General features: G+C 44.8%; 1 protein-coding gene across 7 annotated transcripts in view; it reads left to right on the forward strand.

Annotated features, from left to right (window-relative positions):
- The window catches only part of LOC112234605 (LIM domain only protein 7), a 121,546-nt gene that overhangs the window by 34,824 nt on the left and 65,763 nt on the right, over positions 1–20,959 (forward strand). The window lies entirely within an intron of this gene.

The raw sequence follows: 20,959 nt of genomic DNA on the forward strand, positions 1-20,959 counted from the left end.
ATCTTGAGGTCTTGAGGTGAGCTACACTGCTGTGTTCAGTCCGTCATTTTGAAACTCGAGCAATGGACATTACACCAGTGGAAATCTGATGAGTCCAAATGTAAGATTTTTGGTTCCAACCGCCGTGTCTTTGTGAGATGCAGAGTAGGTGAACGGATGATCTCCGCATGTGTGGTTCCCACCATTGAAGCATGCAGGAGGAGGTGTGATGGGGTGGGGGTGCTTTGCTGGTGACACTGTTGGTGATTTATTTAGAATTCAAGGCACACTTAACCAGCATGGCTACCACAGCATTCTGCAGCAATATGCCATCCCATCTGGTTTGCGCTTAGTGGGACTATCATTTGTTTTTCAACAGGACAATGACCTAAAACAAACCTCCAGGCTCTGTAAGGGTTATTTGACCAATGAGAGTGATGGAGTGCTGCATCACCTGACCTCTACCCAATTGAGATGGTTTGGGATGAGTTGGACCACAGAGTGAAGAAAAAGCAGCCAACAAGTGCTCAGTGTATGTGGGAACTCCTTCAAGACATTTCAGGTGACTACCTCATGAAGCTGGTTGAGAGAATGCCAACAGTGTGTAAAGCTGTCATCAAGGCAAAGGTGGCTACTTTGAAGAATCTCAAATATAAAATATATTTTGTTTTGTTATTAAACACTTTTTTGGTTATTACATTATTCCACATGTGTTATTCCATAGTTGTGATGTCTTCACTACTTTTCTACAATGTAGAAAGTTTTTTTTTTAAAGAAGAAGAAAAACCCTTGAATGTCCAAACCTTTGACTGGTACTGTCCAAGAGGCTAATACACCCTTAGGGGCAGTAAACACAGAGTTAATACCAGGCTGATTGCTGGTTCTCTCTAGGGGCAATGTTTCTCTCTGTTCCCCCCCATCTCAGGTATCCAAGTGGGGGGAACGATATGGGGGGCTAGCTTGGCTAAATTTAGGACCTGGAGGATCACATTTTGACATTGGATTAAGTGGAATGATGAGAGCACTCTTGGGAATGGAGCTTTTTTTAGCTTGTGTTTTCTCCGCCGCTTGGCATTCTCCCCTCGGTTAGTCCTTGTGTGTATGTTTTCTCCCCTCGATTAGTCCTTGTGTGTGTGTGACTGTGTGTTTACGTGTATGTTTTCTCCCCCGCTTGGCATTCTCCCCTCGATTAGTCCTTGTGTGTGTGTGACTGTGTGTTTACGTGTATGTTTTCGCCCCTCGATTAGTCCTTGTGTGTGTGTGACTGTGTGTTTACGTGTATGTTTTCTCCCCCGCTTGGCATTCTCCCCTCGATTAGTCCTTGTGTGTGTGTGACTGTGTGTTTACGTGTATGTTTTCGCCCCTCGATTAGTCCTTGTGTGTGTGTGTCTATGTGTTTACGTGTATGTTTTCTTGTAAACCTTGAGTTGCGTGTTGAGGTTGAGGAGGTATGTGGATGTTTTGCATGCACAAACTGGAATGTCTACCCATATAGACCCTGGGCCATGTCTCCTGTCTTCCTGGAGCTGTTGTTGGCCAAACAAACATACACATATACATACACGCACATGGGCAAACGCGCGCACACACACACGTTAAGAATGACACATCAGCTGTTGTGTTCCTGGTGTGTGTCCAAGTCTCCACTCCCTCAAACCCAGTCTGACAGGTGTGCTGCTCCATGTCTGTGTGTTCTCATACACCAGTCATTATCTCATACATCAGCAGCAAGATCACTCCTGTTATCATTGGGTTGGTATGTTGTTCTGATGTTGGGCCTGTTGACTTGATGTTCTAGGCCAGGTATTCCCAAACTGTTATTATGTGCAATGATGTTGGGAGTATGCCAAAAAATAATACATATTTCTTTCTCATTTTCAAACAGTCCATTTAAAATTTCCAATGGGGATAAACATTTGAGTTTATTTCATGCCTGAGTAGCCTCGTTTCACTGCCTAAAATAAAATTAAACCATCTTGTGTTCAGCGAAATAACAACACAATGTCAAATACAGGTAGCCTAATCAAATAATTAACATCCAATCACATTAACCGTTACTCTCTCGCGGGAATTCTATTAACGGTCACATGTAACCTTGCTGCTGCTCATTCCGTTTGCTCTAAAATGGATAAATGGTTAAAAAAAAGTAAGGTCCGGTCCATAGAGACACAAAGCAGCTCTACACCTGCACCTGTCGACGACACAAGTTGTTCTGCTTCCACGAGCACATCCAATGCTAGCATCAGTAATTCTACCTTTATTGTTTTCCCATCTAGCATGGACAGTGACCGTTGTGAATCTGATGCAGCCAAAGAGCTCCTGCCCCCTTACCTGGGAAAGCACCGAACAACAGACCGGGACGTTGGACCATCGAAGAGGCGCTAATATGATGAGAACTACATTGATTTGGGGTTCACTTAAATTGGGAGTAGTGCCTTTCCTCAGCCACAGTGTGTTATATGTGCAATCTCACAACTCGATGAAACCACTCTTGCGAAGACATTTAGAAACAAAACATGACAATTTGAAAAATAAGCCAAGGGAGTTTTTGGAGCGAGAATAAAGATGACTTTCGATTAGTAAGACATGTATAAAAGCAACAGATACCATTAATAATAAGCCTTATAATGGTGAGCTACCAAGTGGCTATGACAGGCAAGCCCCATACTATTGTGGAGGACTTAATTCTTCCTGCTGCCGCGGATATGGCTGGAACAATGCTGGGGAAAAGGCCAAAAACACTGTTTAACGACGTATCAGTGACATGGCAGGAGATGTTTTGAAACAATTACTGCTTTGCATACAAGCCAGTGAATTTTATGCGTTACAGCTGGATGAGTCAACAGACGTGGCGGGCCTGGAAAAGCTCCTGGTATATTTCCATTACTTTTATGGGGGGTCAATTAAGGAAGACATCCTCTTCTGCAAACCACTGGAATCGAGGACAACAGGAGAGGATATTTTTAAAGTACTGGACAGCTTTGTGACATCAAAATGGACTTTGGTGGTCAAGATGTGTTGGTATCTGTACTGATGGCGCAAAAGCCATGACAGGTGGAGTGGTAACAAGCGTGCAAGCAGTTGCTCCCGACGCCACTTGGTTACACTGCAGCATTCACTGCGAGAATCTTGCTGCCAAAGGAATGCCTGACAGCTTGAAAGAGATTTTGGACACTATAGTGAAAATAGTTAACTTTGTTAAAGCAAGACCCCTGAACTCTTGTGGATTGTCTGCACTATGCAATGATATGGACAGGAACACTTTTACAACATACAGAAGTGCGCTGGTTATCAAGGGGCAAAGTATTGACACGTTTTTTTGACAAGCTTAAAGTTTTCTACACTGACCATAATTTTCACTTGTCTGACTGCTTGCATGTTAACTTTGTTTTCACCACAAACGACATCACCCAAGCAACTGTAACGGTTTTCTAGTGGTGATGAAAGAGAGTCGGACCAAACTGCAGCGTGTCGATTGCGATCCATGTTTAATATAACAAAGAAACACGAACTTACAAAAAAACAATAAACGAAACCGAAACAGCCTATCTGGTGCAAACTAACAACGAGTACACATAGGACACTAAGGACAATCACCCACGACAAACTCAAAGAATATGGCTGCCTAAATATGGTTCCCAATCAGAGACAACGATAAGCATCTGCCTCTGATTGAGAACCACTCCAGACAGCCATAGACTTTGCTAGACAACCCACTAAGCTACAATCCCAATACCACCACCAAAACCCCAAGACAAACACACCACAATTACAAAAACCCCATGCCACACCCTGGCCTGACCAAATACATAAAGATGAACACAAAATACTTTGACCAGGGCGTGACAGAACCCCCTAAGGTGCGGACTCCCGAACGCACCTCAAAACAATAGGGAGGGTCCGGGTGGGCGTCTGTCCATGGTGGCGGCTCGGGCGCGGGACGTGGACCCCACTCATTTAATGTCTTAGTCCCCTCTCCCTTCGTCCCTGGATAGTCCACCCTCGCCGCCGACCATGGCCTAGTAGTCCTCACCCAGAACCCCACTGGACTGAGGAGCAGATCGGGACTGAAGGACAGCTCGGGACTGAGGCAGCTCGGGACTGAGGGGAAGCTCGGGAGTGAGAGAAAGCTCAGGAGTGAGAGGAAGCTCAGGAGTGAGAGGAAGCTCAGGAGTGAGAGGAAGCTCAGGAGTGAGAGGAAGCTCAGGAGTGAGAGGAAGCTCAGGCAGGTTGATGGATCTACCAGATCCTGGCTGGCTGGTGGTTCCGGCAGATCCTGGCTGACTGGCACTTCTGGCGGATCCTGGCTGACTGGTGGGTCCTGGGAGACTGGCGGATCCTGGCTGACTGGCGGATCCTGGCTGACTGGCGGATCCTGGCAGACTGGCGGATCCTGGCAGACTGGCGGATCCTGGCAGACTGGCGGATCCTGGCAGACTGGCGGATCTAACTGATCCTGGCAGACTGGCGGATCCTGGCCGACTGGCAGATCCTGGCCGACTGGCAGATCCTGGCCGACTGGCAGATCCTGGCCGACTGGCAGATCCTGGCCGACTGGCAGATCCTGGCCGACTGGCAGATCCTGGCTGACTGGCAGATCCTGGCCGACTGGCAGATCCTGGCCGACTGGCAGTTCTGGCGGATCCTGGCAGACTGGCGGATCCTGGCAGACTGGCAGTTCTGGCGGATCCTGGCAGACTGGCGGATCCTGGCAGACTGGCGGATCCTGGCAGACTAGCGGATCCTGGCTGACTGGCGGATCCTGGTTGACTGGCACTTCTGGCGGATCCTGAAAGACTGGCGGATCCTGGCTGACTGGCGGATCATGGACTGGCGGATCCTGGCTGACTGGCGGATCCTGGCTGACTGGCGGATCCTGGCTGACTGGCAGTTCTGGCAGATCCCGGCTGACTGGCGGATCTGGAAGAGTCTGGTTGACTGGCAGATCTGGAAGAGTCTGGTTGACTGGCAGATCTGGAAGAGTCTGGTTGACTGGCAGATCTGGAAGAGTCTGGTTGACTGGCAGATCTGGAAGAGTCTGGTTGACTGGCAGATCTGGAAGAGTCTGGTTGACTGGCAGATCTGGAAGAGTCTGGTTGACTGGCAGATCTGGAAGAGTCTGGTTGACTGGCAGATCTGGAAGAGTCTGGTTGACTGGCAGATCTGGAAGAGTCTGGTTGACTGGCAGATCTGGAAGAGTCTGGTTGACTGGCAGATCTGGAAGAGTCTGGCTGACTGGCAGATCTGGAAGAGTCTGGCTGACTGGCAGATCTGGAAGAGTCTGGCAGACTGGCGATGCTGGGCAGACCGGCGGCGCCGGGCAGACTGGCGGCGCCGGGCAGACTGGCGACGCTGGGCAGACTGGCGACGCTGGGCAGACTGGCGGTGCTGGGCAGACTGACGACGCTGGGCAGACTGACGACGCTGGGCAGACTGGCGGTGCTGGGCAGACTGGCGATGCTGGGCAGACTGGCGATGCTGGGCAGACTGGCGATGCTGGGCAGACTGGCGATGCTGGGCAGACTGATGGCGCTGGGCAGACTGGCGATGCTGGGCAGACGGGGGGCACTGGCGGCGCTGGGCAGACTGGCGGCACTAGCTGCTCCATATAGGCTGACAGCTCTGGCGGCTTCTTACAGACTGACCGCTCTGGCGGCTCCGTGCTGACTGGCAGCTCCTTGCAGACTGGCAGCTCCTTGCAGACTGGCAGCTCCTTACAGACTGACAGCTCCGTGCAGACTGACAGCTCCGTGCAGACTGACAGCTCCGTGCAGACTGGCTGCTCCATGCAGACTGGCTGCTCCATGCAGACTGACAGCTCTGGCTGCTTCATGCAGACTGACAGCTCTGGCTGCTCCATGTAGACTGGCTGCTTCATGCAGACTGGCAGCTCGGGCTGCTTCATGTAGACTGACAGCTCTGGCTGCTCCATGCGGACTGACAGCTCTGGCTGCTCCATGTAGACTGACTGCTTCATGCAGACTGGCAGCTCGGGCTGCTTCATGTAGACTGACAGCTCTGGCTGCTCCATGCGGACTGACAGCTCTGGCTGCTCCATGCAGGCTGGCAGCTCTGGCTGCTCCATGTAGACTGGCTGCTTCATGCAGACTGGCAGCTCGGGCTGCTTCATGTAGACTGACAGCTCTGGCTGCTCCATGCAGACTGACAGCTCTGACTGCTCCATGCAGACTGACAGCTCTGACTGCTCCATGCAGACTGGCAGCTCTGGCTGCGCTGAACAGGCGGGAGACTCCTGCAGCGCTGTGTCGGAGGAAGGCTCTGGCTGCGCTAAACAGGCGGAAGACTCCGGCAGCGCTGTAGAGGAGGAAGGCTCTGGCTGCGCTGAACAGGCGGGAGGCTCCGGCAGCGCTGTAGAGGAGAAAGGCTCTGGCTGCGCTGAACAGGCGGGAGGCTCCGGCAGCGCTGTAGAGGAGGAAGGCTCTGGCTGCGTTAAACAGGCGGGAGACTCCAGCAGCGCAGGAGAGGAGAAAAGCGCTGGCTGCGCTGAACAGGCGAGGCACACTGAAGGCCTGGTGCGTGGTGCTGGAACTGGTGGTACTGGATCGAGGACACGCACAGGAAGCCTGGTGCGGGGAGCTGCTACCGGAGGGCTGGGGTGTGGAGGTGGTACTGGATAGACCGGACCGTGCAGGCGCACTGGAGCTCTTGAGCACCGAGCCTGCCCAACCTTACCTGGCTCGATGCCCACTCTAGCCCGGCCGATACGAGGAGCTGGAATATACCGAACCGGGCTGTGCACCCGCACTGGGGACACCGTGCGCTCCACAGCATAACACGGTGCCTGCCCGGTCTCTCCAGCCCCCGGTAAGCACAGGGAGTTTGCGCAGGTCTCCTACCTGGCATAGCCATACTCCCTGTAAGCCCCCCAAGAAATTTTTGGGGCTGACTCTCGGGCTTCCATCCGCTCTGCCGTGCTAGCTCCTCATAATGCCGCCTCTCTGCTTTTGCTGCCTCCAGCTCGGCTTTGGGGCGACAATAATCTCCAGGCTCATTCCAGGGTCCTTTACCGTCCAATTCCTCCTCCCATGTCCATAACTCCAGGTGGTGCAACCTCTCCCACTGTAGCTGCTGCTGCTCCTGCTGCTGCTGCCTCTGTTGCCTCTTCTCCTGTTGCTCCTTTGGGCGGCTACACTCCCTGGTTTAGCCCAGGGTCCTCTCCCGTCGAAGATCTCCTCCCATGACCAGAAATCCTTGGTGAGCATCTCCTTTTTCGGCTGCTCCTGCCTGTTGACACGCCGCTTGGTCCGTTGGTGGTGGGTGATTCTGTAACGGTTTTCTAGTGGTGATGAAAGAGAGTCGGACCAAACTGCAGCGTGTCGATTGCGATCCATGTTTAATATAACAAAGAAACACGAACTTACAAAAAAACAATAAACGAAACCGAAACAGCCTATCTGGTGCAAACTAACAACGAGTACACATAGGACACTAAGGACAATCACCCACGACAAACTCAAAGAATATGGCTGCCTAAATATGGTTCCCAATCAGAGACAACGATAAGCATCTGCCTCTGATTGAGAACCACTCCAGACAGCCATAGACTTTGCTAGACAACCCACTAAGCTACAATCCCAATACCACCACCAAAACCCCAAGACAAACACACCACAATTACAAAAACCCCATGCCACACCCTGGCCTGACCAAATACATAAAGATGAACACAAAATACTTTGACCAGGGCGTGACAGCAACTTTCAATAATGGCAGATTCAGACTAAAATCTGTGGCCAATGACAGAGCAGCATAATAATTTAGTTTGAGGCTTCAGGCTAGTATTGAGGGGTTGAGATGACCTAAATAGTTTATTGTCTCAGATCAAAGTTGACTCCAAAGTAGGCTCTGCTGTCATGACAACCATAAAAGGAACTATATGGTAAGACCTTTGAACCCTAGCTCATTGTTGTAGTATTGGCTTTACAGAATTGTCTGCCAGTGCAGTAATATAATGTATCTTGGTATTTTAACTTATTTCAATGCAAGATTAAAAACCTAGATAACATTGTAATTCTTGGGGCCTTCCAAGTGGCACTGCATCGCAGCGTTGCGGTGTCATTGCGGCCTGGGGTTCAATCCCATGACCGGGAGTCCCATGGGGCGTTGCAAAATTGATCGGTTGGGATTTACTCGGCTCATTGCGCTCTAGCGACTCCTTGTGGCAGGAGAAGCTGTAGGCTGATATCGGTTGTCAGTTGAACAGTGTTTCCTCCGACACATTGATGCAGCTGGCTTCTGGGATAAGTGAGTGGGTGTTAAGAAGCGTGGCTTGGCTAGTCATGTTTCGGAGGACTCAACCTTCTCCTCTCCTGAGCCCGTTGGGGAGTTGCAGAAATGAGACAAGATGGTAATCATGAAATTGGGGAGGAAAAATAGGTTAAAAAATATTTTAAGTCTTTGCAGTGTGCCCTTAGCCATGTTCTAGACTTTTCAAGAGTTTTTATCTACAGAGTTCAAGAGATATTAGTGGTCAGGTCACATGGACAGGCAAAACCTACTAGCCTTACCAATGATGGTCACGTGGTCAGGTAAAACATCCCTAGCAATGATGTAGCATTGTTCAGTTCTAGAGGTTTTATTTAGAGAGTTCAGGTCACTTGGTTAAGAAAAGCTGTCTCTCACAACAATGTAATGTAACGTTGAATGCAGAAAAATGCACTACAGTCTCTGATTTGTTATGAAAAAAAAGCTCTGGAATGTATTGAGTCAGGCTTTACCAGCTGACCCTGGAAATCAGCTGATTAGGTCATAGTATGTGAACCTACACCTTCAGAATACGTCATATTCCATCCCAAATCTACAGACTAAAGGGGCTTTCTAGCTTATACAATGGATACTACTGTACCAACAGCATTGTTCTAGTAATTTACAGTCATGAACCTACTGTACAGTAGGATGTTAGAAATATGCATGCTTACACAGCTCATTTTACAGTGTTGGTAGAATCATTAGTCAGATAATTTGTACTTCCTCAAGAATGGCTGGGGTTGTAGAGGGTAGAGTAATCTGATCCTAGATCTGTGGTTACGGCCAAATTCTACCTTGCAGCTTAAATATGCAGTATTTAGCTCTGCCTTTATCTTACTTTGAGACCTTTCTGCTTCCTTTCTGTGTCTATGAGAGACACAGACTGTATTTCTTGTCCAAAGTCACTCTGCTGATGGCCTTTCGATTTAGTAAATTATTGACACAAATTATTGACATGGGGAGATTACTTCACAGCCCAAAAACAGAACTTTACACAGGCTTCTGAATGAGGTAGAGTACAATAATCTTTGGCTCCTGAGGAATTTAACTGACCATCACCAGACAATTAGCTAGAGGAGTGGCAATGTGGCACGATAGCATTTGATTATGCAACACTCTGCAACTGTTGATCGAGCAAACTGTCTGATTTACAGGGTGGAGTTCCTTTTTGTCAGATTGACGGCTGGATATGAAAGTTTACTTTACCTAAACATAAAATCAAGCTGAATAGGAATGCTGCACAAATATGTGATCAACATTTATCTATTCATTAGAAATGTTCATGACAGTATTAAAACCCCTTGAAATGCACCATCTCATATTCAAGGATTTAAAAATGATTTTTTATGAAATTTCAGCTTGCCCTTGGTAGGCGTAAAGAAACAACATTTGTTTGTTTTACCTTCACAAGGACAAGTAACTGTAACTGTCACTTTTCCTCGGTAAAGCAGAAAAAAAGAGCTCTCTGTTTGAATTTCGGATGTGTCTGTGACACAACAGTTGCACTGTATTGCATTGCTTTCATCCCTTACTGTACTGCTCAAACTATCCGTCCTCTGCGCAGCCATGTTTGAACTGTGAAGAGATTGCGAAACGGAACGAGGAGCGATAATGGTGAACGGCCAATAAAGTCCTCTCCCCTCCATGGTTACGGCCCTGGCTGTAAATGGCGACGGGGCAACACAGCTCAAAGGCTATATTTGTGCTCCCTGGCTGGAGAGAGAAATGCCAGCCCAACCGTTTGCCCATCCACTTGTTCTTTCACTCGACAACAGTGGCTATAGTGTCTCATAAGCGTGACACAATCCCTCTCTCAATATTTGTGTGTGTGTGTGATGCCTCCAATAAAACAAAATTTGACATCTGAGCTCAGCTGAGACTGATCCTAGACATTTTTCTTCAAGAACTTTTTTCATTTTTTATAACCCACCTTTCATTTTTCATGACACCTGATTTATGCTTAGTGACAAGGTGTTATGTGTACGTATATATGTGAGGTATTTATTGATGCTGAACGCAGAGTAAGAACAGTCCATGCCCTGGCTGAATCAATCAATCACGCAGAAGAACTGATGAGCTTAATTTTCCCAGGTAGGCTGGTGACTGTGCTTTGGTATTTTTATTTTTGGACGGTGTACTTTCGGTACAACGTGGTGTGGTGTTTAGGTATGTGTGTTCAGTGTGTGTCGTTTTTAGTGTTGAGGCATCACTCATCAGGACTCGCAGACCTACCCATCCATTGTGTGTGATGGCCTTGTCTCGCCCAGCAGGGCTTGGCATGGGTGGGGTGGACCAATGGGTCATTGAGTGGTGTTCCATTGTGTACAGGTAGTTAGTTTGGCATGGAGCAATAGCAGGTGCAAGATCCTTTTATTGTTGAGTGTGTGTGTGTGTGTGATTAGCATGCGCGTGTGTGATTAGTGTTTGTGTGTGCGATTAGTGTGTTTGTATTTTGTTATTAGTGTGCATGTATGTGTATGTTTGTGATTAGCCTGAATGTGTATCTAAGTCTTCAGAAATCCACCTGCAATTAAAATGGATAAACAATAAACTAGTCTCCTAAAGAAACATGGTGAATAGCTAACAAAGTGGCACTGTAGTTATCCATTATCTAATTGAGCCTCTCAAAACAGTCACATACAAAACAGCAATATACAGTACATCATTAATGTACACGTTTCTGAAAGATCAGCTCTTTAACTTATTACTCCCATAGCCGTCAGCCTAGCAGATTTACAATGTGTACCTGTATTGTGCTCTGATATATACCTTACCAGTGCAGGTAGGGCCTCCGTCAGAAGGCTCCAGTTTCTGTTTCTTCCTCAGGGACGGTACCGCACAAGAATGTACTTTCTGACTTCCTCTTTTGTTCACATTGGTGGTCGAACCAGGAAGGATGTGACAGACTCGCGGTTGTTTAGTTTGTTGCTCGACCTATCCCAGAATTTGGAGGTTTGGTCCACCCCACCCATTGTGTAACCAAGCAGAGGTTGCATCATTTGACTCACAGGAGGGTGCTAGGTCAATGTTGATGAGTTATTGTCAAATATTTGTCCCCAGTTTGTCAACACCAGCAAGATGAATGCTTTCTGATTCAGCAAGGTTGTAAGTAAAGTCACAAAGTGGGAGCAATCAGTTAATCATCTAACATTACATATTGTATGACCTCATTTCCTTGCCTCTAAAAAAAGCTATAGTTGAATATTTTAGTCAAGTTTAGTTTCAAGGAAAGACAGTTATACTCTCACCATCGTTCTTTATAAACAAGAGAGTCAAATGGATTATCTTTTATTTCAAATGTTAGCTGGTTCACTCGTTGACACTGCTTTGTGAAAGAGCCATGTGTTGATGTTGTTAGACAATTGGTTATCATGTGTTCTGAGTGCACAAAATCTTAAGAATACCTTCCTAATATTGAGTTGCACCACCACCCTTTGTCCACAGAATACCTCAATTCATCGGGGGCATGAACTCTACAAGGTGTTGACTCCAATGCTTCCCACAGTTGTGTCAAGTTGTTTTGATGTCCTTTGGGTGGGGGACCATTCTTGATACACAAGGGAAATTGTTGATTTTGAAAAATCCAGCAGCGTTGCAGTTCTTGACACAAACTGTTGTGCCTGGCACCTACTATTATACCAGGTTCAAAGGCACTTCAATAGTTTGTCATGCCCGTTTACCCTCTGAATGTCACACATACACTATCCATGTCTCAAGGCTTAAAAATCCTCATTCTCCCCTTCATCTACACTGATTGAAGTGGATATAACAAGTGACATCAATAAGGGATCATAGCTTTCACACGGATTCACCTAGTCACTTTGTGTCATGGAAATAGCAGGTGTTCTTAATGTTTTATAAAATCAGTACATAGTATGTAAGTTGAGCCAAAGGGATAAGTTAAGCCATCCTTGTTTCTAGGAAACCATACACAAAATTAATAATTTGACCAAATATTTAGGAAAATGTAATCATTTCATTGAGTCTCTGAAATAAGAAACCACATGGAAAAAGTGGTAAGCAAACAAAAAAAAGTTTTTCACAAAGTCTAATTAATTTAATGTGTTATACGTTTCATGATGCTTGTATCTAAATCAAAGTAGATCATTTTAAGACCGTTCCATACACCCGTAAGCCTCAATATGAGGTCATAAACCTAGCATGAAAGTGCATCCCTGTAGTTGTGTGGGCTAATATAGTCAAAATGTTTGTCTTTGGGTAAGTTGAGCCAATGCCAAGTTGAGCAAATTGAAGTGTTTTCTTCTCAGGTGGGATATGAGGTAACAACAGGGGCTGGGAATTGGCCTAAATGGATAGTGTTAAATTTAAATGTTTCTTACAAACAAAATATGGAAAGCATATGCATAACCATGGTAATAATTAAAAGGGAACTGTTTGGAGATTATGGGATACATTCAGTAACATGATAAGAATATTCTTGGAAAATCTGGTGAAGCTGCAACATAAGACAAAAAAATTACAAGGCTTTTTCTAGTGAGAGGTCAAACTGGTGTGTCCGAGTGGCCACACACCTCTCCACAGTGTACACTGTTCCTAAGTCATCTCAATGCACTTTTATGACTCATAGAAGAGTCATCAACTATAAGCTGCTTTTATTATAGCTCTCCTAGCTGTGCCGTTGAAGAACTACAGCAAGCACACTTGTAGTTCTTTTGTCTGGAACACAGCCATCACACAATTACTGTTATTGTTTACTAAATCCAAAAACAGTCCATTATAAATCTTAATCTGGGTCAGATAGGCACCATTTGAAGCTTTTTCTATTGCCAATATGACTAGCTAAATTGTTAATTCAGTGAATGTAGTGAACATTTTGGACTCATAGGTGTTTGACAGAATGGCTGTCAGTCAAAACCCATACAAAGCTGTGAAGCACAGACCCTGTGATCTGATGTTATGTATAGCATGTTACTGTGCGCCACTGCATTCCAATTTAGGCACCCAGTATCCAAATCTGCCATTTTCAACCTGTAAACGAGTACGAGTGTAAAGGGCTAAAGCATGTGCACTATAAGTGGATACAAAAGTATGTGGACACCCCTTCAAATGAGTGGATTTGGCTATTTCAGCCACACCCGTTGCTGACAGGTATATAAAACTGAGCACACAGCCTTGCAATCACCATAGACAAACATTGGCAGTAGAATGGCATTAATGGAGAGCTCACTGACATTCAATTTGGCACCGTCATAGGATGCCACCTTTTCAACAAGTCAGTTTGTCAAATTTCTTCCCTGCTAGAGCTGCCCCGTTCAACTGTAAGTGCTGTTATTGTGAAGTGAAAACGTCTAGGAGCAACAACAGCTCAGCTGCGAAATGGTAGGCCACACAAGCTCAAAGAACGGGACTGCCAAGTGCTGAAGCACGTAGAGCATAAAAATTGTCTGTTCAACACTCACTACTGAGTTCCAAACTGTCTCTGGAAGCAACGTCAGCACAAGAACTGTTCATCAGAAGCTTCATGATATGGGTTTCCATGGCCGAGGAGACGCACACAAGCCTTACATCACCATGTGCAATGCCAAGCGTTGCCTGGAGTGGTGTAACGCTCGTGTCCATTGGACTCTGGAGCAATGGAAATGCATTCTCTGTGATGAATCATGCTTCACAATCTGGCAGTCTGATGGATGGATCTCGGTTTGGCAGATGCCAGGAGAACGCTACCTGCTTCAATGCATAGTGCCAACTGTAAAGTTTGGTGGAGGAGGAATAATCATCTGGGGCTGTTTTTCATGGTTCGGGCTAGGCCCCTTAGTTGAAGTGAAGGGAAATCTTAATGCTACAGTATACAATGACATTCTAGATGATTCTGTGCTTCAACTTTGTAGCAACAGTTTGGGGAAGGCCCGTTCCTGTTTCAGCCCCAGTGCACAAAGCGAGGTCCATACAGAAATGGTTTGTCGAGATCGGTGTGGAAGAATTTAACTGGCCTGCACAGAGCCCTGACCTCAACCCCATCGAACATCTTTCGGATTAATTGGAACGCCGACTGTGAGCCAGGCCTAATCGCCCAACATCAGTGCCAGACCTCACGAATGCTCTTGTGGCTGAATGGAAGCAAGTCCACTCAGCAATGTTCCAACATCTAGGGGAAAGCCTTCCCAGAAGAGTGGAGGCTGTTGTAGCAGCAAAGGGGGGGCCAAACTCCACATGAATGCCCATGATTTTGAAATTAGATGTTCGACAAGCAGGTGTCCAGATACTTGTGGTCGTGTAGTGTACTTTGTTTTATTCTCCTGCTTTGAAATGGATAGAACAATATTGTAGGTTGATATGGATATACACATATTTATATCTAAATGCTTAAACTGCCTTAAATGAATGATCCTCTCTCTATGAATACTGCCTGGAGTGTGTTCAATAAATTTGAAACATTCTAAACTATTATATACATAGAATTTCTATCTAAGACATTCTGAACATTTCAGTAATGAGTCAGGTGGCGATGTACTCGTGTGGCACTGCGGCTGCGGTGATTTCAACCCTCATAACTCTTGTGTCACTATTCTCAGCTTATGCCCTGTCCACCTGAGCATCTGTCTTTTCTGGCCATCTATTTCCTGTGTTTCAGGTGTGCAAAATCCACTTGTCATTTACATTTCTCTGGATTGATTGCTTTCATTTACTCTTGCGACTCTTTCATATTCTTGCTTGTGTCTGTCGTTTTTTTCCCGTTAACATTACGAACAAGGAAATGTTTGTTTTGACCTATCAAACATACCCCAGTAATGGCTGAATTGAGCTCAATGGAATACGTCTTTCCGTTGCATCCATAAGAACGCTAAAGATTAATCTGGGATTTAAGGCATCGTCTCGACAATCGTCTCGTGTAATTATCGATGTAATACAGTTGAAATGTTTACAAATCACATGCGCTGAAATGAAAGCAACTTCCGAAAATGAACACTCTGATTATAGTGATATTATGTGTGATTCGCAAACAAACAATGTAAAGTATGTATAGATACACATTACAATAATTCAGTGATAATTATTCCGGTGTTCTCGGCAGTGCACACCACATAAAGAGTGAAAAAGAAGTCAATACGGTTATCCAAGCAATAATTATAACCCTAGAGCAGTAAAAATAATGTAAAACGTATATATATAATTTGTATACACTACTGTTTAAATTGATGTATTTTTTATTTCAAGTTGAGAACAAGTTCTCATTTACAATTGCGACCTGGCCAAGATAAAGAAAAGCAGTTCGACACGTACAACGACACAGAGTTACACATGGAGTAAAACAAACATACAGTCAATAATACAGTAGAAACAAGTCTATATACGATGTGAGCAAATGAGGTGAGATAAGGGAGGTAAAGACAAAAAAAGTAAGTAAATACAATATAGCAAGTAAAACACTGGAATTGTAGATTTGCAGTGGAAGAATGTGCAAAGTAGAAATAAAAATAATGGGGTGCAAAGGAGCAAAATAAATAAATAAAATAAAATAAATACAGTAGGGAAAGTTGTTTGGGCTAAATTATAGGTGGGCTATGCAGAGGTGCAGTATTCTGTGAGCTGCTCCGACAGCTGGTGCTTAAAGCTAGTGAGGGAGATAAGTGTTTCCAGTTTCAGAAAATTTTGTAATTCGTTCCAGTCATTGGCAGCAGAGAACTGGAAGGAGAGGCGGCCAAAGAACGAATTGGTTTTGGGGTGACCAGAGAGATATACAGTGGGGCAAAAAAGTATTTAGTCACCCACCAATTGTGCAAGTTCTCCCACTTAAAAAGATGAGCGAGGCCTGTAATTTTCATCATAGGTACTCTTCAACTATGACAGACAAAATTAGAAAAAAAAATCCAGAAAATCACATTGTAGGATTTTTTATGAATTTATTTGCAAATTATGGTGAAAAACGGGTCCGGATAGGTGATTGTAGCCCTGGAGTGACTGATGGAACTCTTCAGCTGGCTAGCTCCGGAATAATTGTTGTTTGCTCCGGGATCGACGTAAGCCGATAGTCACACGGATAGCAGCTAGCTAGCTGCGAGATCCAGGTATAAATGTCCAGAGCTTGCGGTTGAAATCCGGGGACATGGAGAGAAAAATAGGTCCGTTATGTTCCGGTCCGAGCCGGGCCGTACAAAACTGGCGATAGATTTTCGAGCTAAAGGATAGCTGATGACCACAAACTGTGGTTAGCTGAATACTAACGATTAGCCAGTAAAGATGCTAACTAGCTTCTGGCTAGCTTCTGGCTAGCTTCTGGTTAGCTTCTGTTTAGCTTCTGGTTAGCTTCAGGCTAGCTTCAGGCTAGCTTCTGGTTAGCTTCTGGCTAGCTTCTAGTTAGCTTCTGGATAGCTTCTGGCTAGCTTCTGGTTAGCTTCTGGCTAGCTTCTGGTTAGCTTCTATGGAGGATTACAGATTTTAGGTAAATAATACTTTCTTTTTTAATATAAATTGGTGAGGCAGGTTGCAGGAGAGTGTTTTGAAGATGAGTTTATGGAAAAGAAAAAATATACATAAAAAGGTATGCGAAGAAAGTTGTAAATATGTATATATATGGGACACGACAAGACGAGGACAAAAGACGTCTGACTGCTATGCCAAAAAAGGAAAAAGTGTAGGGTCACTTAGAAATGTCCTTGTTTTTTCAAGAAAAGCACATTGTTTGACCATTAAAATAACAAATTGATCAGAAATACAGTGTAGACATTGTTAATGTTGTAAATGATTATTGTAGCTGGAAATGGTTGATTTTTTTATGGAACATCTACATAGGCGTACAGAGGCCCATTATCAGCAACCATCACTCCTGTGTTCCAATGGCACGTTGTGTTAGCTAATCCAAGTTTATCATTTTGAAAGGCTAATTGATCATTAGAAAACCCAAAATTGGCCTTCTTTAGACTAATTGAGTGTCTGGAGCGTCAGCATTTGTGAGTTCGATTACAGGCTCAAAATGGCCAGAAACAAAGAACTTCTTCTGAAACTCGTCAGTCTATTCTTGTTCTGAGAAATGAAGGCTTATCCATGCGAGAAATTGCCAAGAAACTGAAGATCTCTTACAACGCTGTTTACTACTCCCTTCACAGAACAATGAAAACGGGCTCTAACCAGAATAGAAAGAGGAGTGGGAGGCCTTGGTGCACAAGTGAGCAAGATGACAAGTACATTAGTGTGAAACAAATGCCTCACAAGTACTCAACTGCCAGTTGAATAGTACCTGCTTCATTAAATAGTACCCGCAAAAAACACCAGTCTCAACGTCAACGGCAAAGAGGCGACTCCGGGATCCTTGCCTTCCCAGGTCTTCTCCCAGCCTCTTTTATATAAGTCCCATATCTCAGCTGAATCCCAATCCCACAGGAATTTTGTTCAACATAATCGTTTTGAAGGTGACTGAACTATGATGACTAGTTCGGTATACGTTTTAGTATGAGAGTGAATAAATGTTCTATATCTACAGGATGAAACTAGGCGGCATAATGCCTCAGTTTCAATGACAACACTAGTCACAATGCCTGGTGCTGTTGATAGCTCTCTCTCAGCTGATCTGGTGGTGAGGCGTCAGTACAGACCCGAGGGGCACAGAGAATAGGTTTTTATCCCATGTTCTCCTAACAAGGCCTACATCCATTACCACCCCTCATAAATTAGCATTAGGTAACCAGGCCTGTGGTAGTTTGGCCTGAACCCCACCCACCCACCCCTGCAGTCCTCGCAGTACCATAAATATTAAGAATAATGTAGACTTTGTTCCAGGCCACACCAGAGAAAAAGCAAGATGTTTTATTGGCCCCATAAATCCGGGAGACGTGGAATCGGTGAACGCCTGGTTTAATTTTCACTTTGGTTCACAGGTTTGTTGGGGTGTATGGATCGCTTGCATTTGAAATGATGCAGGTCCTTGAGAGCCAGCTGTGGTGATATCACATACTGTGGTGTTGTGTCAACCCATGTTGACTTCATTAGCTAGCTTGTTTTCATCAACCATATTGGTGGCATTTAAAGAGATAGGTCACCCCAAAAATCTACATTTTCCAGTGGTCTGTGTTGTATAGATCAGACTATATTGTACTTTCATATACCAAATAAAGTTGAAAGATCATCTAAAAAGTAATATTGGGAAAACAACACCAATAATTTATCTCCAAACTTAATTGAACCTTTCTAATACCTATATGTTTTTTTGTTGTCGCTTTTCATGCTAAACCAAAGCAGTAGTAGAATTTTGATAGAAAGTCAGATGGTCGTCGTCGCAGCAGCAGAATGTTCACACCCAGTATACTCAGCAAGTGCTCCAAGCCGCACCAGACCCATTGCATGCTGGATAAAAGCAAGGGCCACAGGACACCACACACACGCTCACTGTGGTGTGAGTATTGTATTACCGTTGTATGACGGGAGGAAGGCGGAGCACGGAGAGACGGAGAATGGTTGTATACAGTATATCCCTCTGTCACTGTGGTTATCACGTTAGTGCTACTTTACAGCACTATTGGTCCCCTGTTGAAGCACACATGACATACATACTCTACTGTCCTCTTCACAGGTGACATATGGAGACTAATTGGAGGCAGAGTGTAAGTTCAGGAAGGTTAGAATGTGCTTTATTTTTCGGTGTAGTTTGGTTGCACTTGCAAATCGACCCATTGAGACTCAATACTTCTACTACTAGCGTGATTTACTGACATTTGGGGGTCAGTATACACAAGAACCAAAAATATGACTGAACTTCTGGGGGTATATAATATCTCTGACAATCTGTGAACATACGTATATGTGCAGGATGTGTGTTACTGTATTTGGGAGGTTTAAATTCATATAAATCAATAGGCCTGTGTCAGGACCTCAAATTGTTTTCTTACCTCTGCTTTTTACCCTTCAAAGTCCAATAATTTTTATGCCTGTGTGGTATTTAGTGACTGTCGTAAATAACCAAGCAAATATGGACCAAAAGCTGAACCACCTATGCACACACAGAAGGTTTTCAAGTCAAACTTGAGAAAAGGTTTATGAGAACATAAAGTTCTAAAAGAGATTGATACAATCAATGTACATAATTAAGCCAGTTTTATTGCCAACTATGTATGCATGCATCTTCTTTGATAACAATAAATTATCAATAAAGCCATGACCCCCCACCTCCAAAACATGCTCACATAGAAGATTGTTCTGGAATCAAACTTGTGTTCGATTTTAAAACATACACTTCTTATTAAAGAGATCAGAAAACATCTATTTGATATAACCCATTTAGCCAATGAAGCCATGTATTATTGCCAAATACAGTGCCTTCAAAAAATGTTCAGACCCCTTGACCTTTTCCACAATTTGTTACGTTAAAGCTTTATTCTAAAATGAATCAAATAAAATTAAAATCCTCAGCAATCTACACACAATACCCCATAATGACAAAGCAAAAACAGGTTTCTAGAAATGTTTGCAAATTTATAAAACATAAAAAACAGAATGACCATATTGACATTAAGACTCTTTGCTATGAGACTCAGGTACATTCTGTTTCCATTGATAATCCTTGAGATGTTTCTACAACTTGATTGGAACTTGAAATTCAACTGATTGGACAATTATTTGGAAAGACACACACCGGTTTATGTGTCCCACAGTTGACAGTGCATGTCAGAGCTAAAACCAAGCCATGAGGTCAAAGGAATTGTATGTAGACTTCCGAGATATGATTGTGTCAAAGCATAGATCTGGGGAAGGGTACCACATTTTGTTGCAGCATTGAAGGTCCCCAAGAACACAGTGACCTCCATCATTCTTAAATGGAAGAAGTTTGGAACCACCAAGACTCTTCCTAGAGTTGTCCGCCCTGCCAAACAAAGCAATTGGGTGAGAAGGGCCTTGGTTAGGGAGGTGACCAAGAACCCGATGGTCACTCTGACAGAGCTCTAGAGTAGAGATGGGAGAACCTTCGAGAGGAACAACCATCTATGCAACACTCCACCAATCAGGCCTTTATGGTAGAGTGGCCTGACGTAAGCCACTCCTCAGTATCAGGCACGTGACAGCCCGCTTGGAGTTTGCCAAAAAGACTCTCTGACCATGAGAAACAAGATTTTCTGGTCTGATGAAATCAAGACTAAACTCTTTGGCCTAAATGTCAAGTGTCACGTCTGGAGGAAACTTGGCACCATCCCTACTGTGAATCATGCTGTGGGGGTGTTTTTCAGCGGCAGGGACTGGGAGACGAGTCAGGATTGAGGGAAAGACGAACGGAACAAAGTACAGAGAGATCCTTGATAGAAACCTGCTTCGGAGCGCACAGGACCTCAGACTGGGCCGAAGGTTCACCTTCCAACAGGACAACGACCCTAAGCACACTGCCAAGACAACTCAGGAGTGGCTTCGGGACAAGTCTCTGAATGTCCTTGAATTGCCCAGCCAGAGTCCGGACTTGAAACCAATCGAACATCTCTGGAGAGACCTGAAAATAGCTGTGCAGTGACGCTCCCCATCCAACCTGACAGAGATTGAGAGGATCTGTAGAGAAAAATGGGAGACACTCCTCAAATACAGGTGTGCCAATCTTGAAGTGTCATACCCAAGAAGACTCAAGTCTGTAATCTCTGCCAAAGGTGCTTCAACAAAGTACTGAGTAAAAGGTCTGAATACTTAAGGAAATGTAATATTTCTCAAGTTTTATTTTTAAGAAATTAGCAAACATTTCTAAAAACCTGTTTTTGCTTTGTCGTCATGGGGTATTGTGTGT

The sequence above is a fragment of the Oncorhynchus tshawytscha genome, linkage group LG03, assembly GCF_018296145.1.
Source record: "Oncorhynchus tshawytscha isolate Ot180627B linkage group LG03, Otsh_v2.0, whole genome shotgun sequence".
Taxonomy (NCBI): Eukaryota; Metazoa; Chordata; class Actinopteri; order Salmoniformes; family Salmonidae; genus Oncorhynchus; species Oncorhynchus tshawytscha.